Source organism: Leptonychotes weddellii, chromosome 11 (genome assembly GCF_054177405.1).
Source record: "Leptonychotes weddellii isolate Sample4059 chromosome 11, ASM5417740v2, whole genome shotgun sequence".
Classification (NCBI taxonomy): domain Eukaryota; kingdom Metazoa; phylum Chordata; class Mammalia; order Carnivora; family Phocidae; genus Leptonychotes; species Leptonychotes weddellii.
This window is the reverse complement of record NC_138379.1, coordinates 72,539,398-72,544,449: the sequence shown is the minus strand read 5'-3', so window position 1 is coordinate 72,544,449 and position 5,052 is coordinate 72,539,398.

Genomic DNA, 5,052 nt, shown 5'->3' with positions numbered 1-5,052 from the left:
AAGCATTACACCATGGCACCTCACTATTTTCTCCTTATGCTGTCATCTCGCAAATTCTCAGAAAGCTTGTCTAGTCCCTCTCTCCTCTCCACATAGGCCTGTGACAGACTTTGCCTGGATACAGTTGCTTGATCCATAAATGAACTTCCAGCCTTCTTGTGTCAATGAGTAACATTTTTCTTTCCTTCTGGTAGTCTTGGAATCCTCATCAACATCTGGCAATTTTCTTTCCATCTTCCTACACACACAATAGAGCCCACACCCCTCAAAACCCCCTTGACTAGCCAGATGACGAGAACACCAAGTTCCATGGAAGCAAAGGTGGAGCCCTGGCCTTGTGTCTGCCCCACCCTCCCCTCTGCTGTGAGTATACCGACTTCTCAGTTTGATACCGGAGGAGGGTATCTGGTGAGAATTTCATAGCAGCAGCAGGCTTCATCTGAACCTTGGGGCGCTCCTATGGTCCTGTTGCCATGGTAACCAGCCACCACCTAACTCTAATGCCCTTTGAGACTGTCTGATCTGAGGTGGTAATGTCCCCAAAAGCAGACCCCGGACTGGCAGCTCTTAACTATGACCCCTCTCATAAGCACATAGCCAGCTGGAACTTCTTGGTTGCTGGGGTGAAGGGGCCTCTTTATTACCACTGGAGGAATCAGATGAATTCTGGGCTCAAAAAACGGTGTTGCTTTTTTTTTTACCCTAAGAGACATATTCTCCAATCCCCAACCTAGCTTCTGTGACACGGTTTTCTCCCTTTCTTATTACATTCTGTGTTCAAAATGCTGAGCTAAAGTGGGAGGGAGCAATAGCACAAAAGGATTTGAGTTACCTTCCTGTCAGGAGGGGAAGTCTCTGCCCCAGTGTGGGAAACAAGAAGACGGTGGGGGGAGCAGAAAGTCAGTCTCCTGGGATGTGTTGTTGTAATTGATTGTTTCCACTCATAGGAACACACAGCACCATAAATGGGAGCAGATTTCAATCTTTAAAGGGCAGCATTCCTTCCCACAGGAACACAGGTGATTAATAGTATCCATGAGACCCATATGGATGGTGCCTACTTAACTCTTTAGGCATGTAAAGGCAGAGAAGGAAACATTTCAAATATGAGCTTGAAAAGATAACCACTTCATTCTTTGGAATTGTCACATGATACAGATCTTAAACAAATTCCCATTCACTCCAAACCCAGGCAGAAGGGAAGCAACAAGCGGGAGGAACATATTTGCCTGGGCATTGGAAGAACTGGCCTCTAGTCATGGGTCATAGTGATCCTGGGCAAATCTCTGCTTGCCTGGACTGAGGCTTCTTTCCGCCATACAGAGAGGTTGGCCTGAATAATAGGTAAGACCCTGTCCAGCTCTGCAATATCAGAGCTGCGTCTTCCAATTCTCGGCCAGTTTCTGGAACAGTGATAATGCTCTCTAAATGTGTGTCAAGGAAATGAATGTATTATTATATTTCATCTTGACTTTTATCTCAATAGAGATTTTCTTCTGCCTCATTTGGGTCTCGATTTCAGGAAGGAAGGAAGGAAAGAAGCTTTGAGATATTCTTTCTGAGAGGAATGTCTTGTCTCTCTCTGGGCTCCTAGTATATGAAGTTCCTATCCTACATTTTTCCTCTTTAAGCCTGCCAAACTCAAATTGATTAAGCATACCATCCAGATTTAAGGAATAAACTACATCCCCAAATTTTCATGGAGTCCAAAGACCTATTCATCTCTAAACAGACTTTCTTAGGATGATGGTGGTATTGATAATCAAAGTACACACTTTTATTTTTCATTTTCCAAATTATTTTCCATGAACCATCTCATTTTATCTATTATTTCTCTAAGGAATGTAATACCTTACACATATATAGGACTTTCTAAATTACAAAGTATATCATATGCAATATTCTATTTAGATTTTGATACTTTTTAAGTTAATTTGGGAAGTTATTCTCGTCCTCATTTTACTGAAGAGGAAACTGAAATACAGAGAGTTTTTCTCTTCCCAAGATCACTTGCCCATTTTCTCAAGAGGCAAAAGAACCAGGATTAAGAAATTGGCTCTGCTATTAGCCTCCTAGCTCTCCCACTGATTAGCTCTGTGTCCTTGGGTAAATTATTTAAAATCTCTGTGCCTTAGTTTCCTCATCCATAAACTGGAACAATAATGGCATTTTCCTCACAGAGACTAGGTAGGGGAAGGGGCTAAATGAGTTAGTATGTTTAGGATCCTTAGAAAAACGTCTAGCACACATCACATCATAATTGTCATTATCATTGGCAAAGCCTAGACTAAAACCTGGGTCCTCCAACTTCTAGCTCCATGATGTTTCTGCTGCCTTACACCAATATTATCCTTACCATACAGATGAGAACATACAGCCTACAACGTTTAAGTACAAAGCTCATCTAAAGCCTTTCTTGAACAGAGAAGTCTAGAACTTACATCTTCTGGACTCCATTTAGTCCTTCCACCATTAAACCAGGCTGTCCTCCACTGCTCTTAAGTGTTTAAAAGTTTATAAACCAAGCATTCTCATGAAATACTACTGACAGCCTGAAGGTAGACTCTCCCACTCTTCTGGGGAAACGATCTTCTACCTTCAGTCTTAAGAGAGCAAAGGTTTTCAGATGGCTCATTGCAATGGGCGCATGCTTACCGCCACCTTCAGGCCTTTTCTTAATGCTGTCTGTCTACAGGGATAGCCTCTGTTCTTTTCCTTCCAACTGCAAGTATCTTTAGTGCCAGACGATTCAATATTTGACCGTTTATGGCTCTCTGAGTACAAGTCTTGTTTTTTTTTTTTTTTTTTTGCACTTTCATTACGTACTCCTTGAGAGTACTGACTATGTTGTGTGTAGGTGTGTATTCTCCACTGCACATGGCGAAATGCTCAGTCAATAGCAGGTATATAAATAGTCCTTGACTCATGAGTTGATTAATTGCTTGATGAGCCGAGAGTGCACTCTCCCAGGGGTTGACAATTGTCCTTACCTCTTAGTTGCAAGCTCAGGATGATCAAAGAACTTGCCTAGATAGCATTTAACACCACAGTGACTGAGCAAGGTCGAAGTTTCAGGAGTTGTTTGTGGGGGGAAGAGCAGGGGCTGGGGAGGGGAGAGAGGTCCCCCTGCTCTCACCTGGCCTGGCTGCCACAAAGCCTCAGAACCTGGCCCGTGCCGCTGTCTGAGTGCACAGTGTGTGCATGGAAGACTCAGACCTGAACCGGACCTGCCCTCCCGTCCACAGTCTGTACCTCTCGTAGCATACCCGGACCAGATGTGACCTTGCTCTACAGTTAAAAACAAGTGAAAAGTCATCTGCCAGGGTCACTTGGCACCAAAGTCCTGTGACAGAAGGGGCTCCACTTAAAGGGCAGCACAAATCCGGGGCATTAAAATAACCTGAATGGTGTCGTTTTCTGATCAAATGCCTTTCCCTGTCGGGTTCGTGATTTTTGAGCCTGAGAATGTCCCCTCAAGGCTCAGGTTTCTCTGCTGTCACACTGGTCTCAGACCTGGAATGTGAGCACTGGCCGTGGAGGTCTGAGGTAGCTATGTCACAATCCCAAAATGGAGAGACATTATCTCATAAGCGGTGGCGGTAGGCAAGCACCAGGGTGCTGCTGGCGGCCACAGTCGGAATCTGGCCCCGCGAGTACTTGTCTCCCGCGGCCGCCGTTGGACAGACGGTCTGAGGCCCCAGATGCCAATCTGTGCCCTAGTAAATTGGGGTCCCGCAAAGCTTCCTACCCAGGAGTAGATGCAGGGAAACAGAAGCTGAGATACAGACAGACTTGTCTTTGTAACGGGTCATGTTGGTTTGCAGGAGGGTGTTCCCGTGTGCACCTGGAAGGCCTGGTCAGAACACAGGGAGCGGCCATCCACGTGAAGGACAGGGTGCTGGAGGCAGGGCGAGGCTGCCATCCTTCCTTCCCTGGGCCCCTGAGGGCAGGATTGCTTACCACAGGGCAGGTGGGGCCCGGTGGCCTATGAGGTAACCAGCCCTTTCAGCACTTGGAGAGGATGAGGCCCCCAGGGGAAACCATCAGCCCCGTCCTAGTGTGATAGAGGCCATCAGAGTCCTAACCACTTTGATCATGAACTATCTTTGGGTTGAAGAGAAGCACCTTCCTACCCAGCCTTAGAGAGGGGGGGTCCTCTCCTCCTTGGTAGCCTGTTCACCCACTTATTTCCTATGGCTCTGCTCTGAGACACTTCTGTAACAACCAAGCTGTTTCCCAAACAGGCCCTGCCGGCTCCTGGCTCCTCCCAGCGCTCAGTCCTTCTGGGACTGAAGAGCCTTCCCGTCCTTAGTCTGCCCTTTCTTCCGGGCCCACGCTTGATTCGTTCCTCCTGCCGAGCCAGGCGTCTGAGCGCTAGGCCTCCAGGCCCTGGGGCTCCTTCAGAATCAGTGTCTGCTCCTTTCATGTGACCCGTGGCACACACCTGCTTCCCGCTCCTTCGCAGCGCACACGCGGGGTAGAGCGCGCTGGTGCCTGTGGGGGCGGGGGAGTCCTTCGGCGCAGACGCTGCCTTCTATCCTCCGGAGCTCCCGGTGCGCAGCGGCGTGCGCTCAGCGCTGCCTCCGCATGCCCTCGCTCCCCGCTGCCTTCCCGCCACACTTCGCACCAAAACCTAAGCTAGAAGCCAGGGATACAGCCTCATTTCCTAACTCCCCAGTTTCTTCACCTTCCTCCCACACGCCAGGCATGCTTCCTCCTGCCTTTGCACTTGCCCTTCCCCCTGCCTGGTGTGGCTTTCCCCGGACCCCCACCTGGCCACCTCCCTCCCTCCGTTGTCTCTGCCCAAAGGCCACCTTCTCAGAGAGGACTCTCCTGACCAGCTTTCGGAAGAACAGCATTCCTTGTCCCATAAGGCCTATCCGGCTTTACTACTACTTCTTTCTTCTCCTTTCTTCTTTCTTCGTCTCCGGCTCCTTCTCCTTCTCCTTCTCCTCCTCCTCCTTCTCCTTCTCCTCCTTCTCCTCTTCCTCTTCTTATTACTGAGTGACATTATGTTATTCTATATTACATCACACTACGTATTTTTTAATG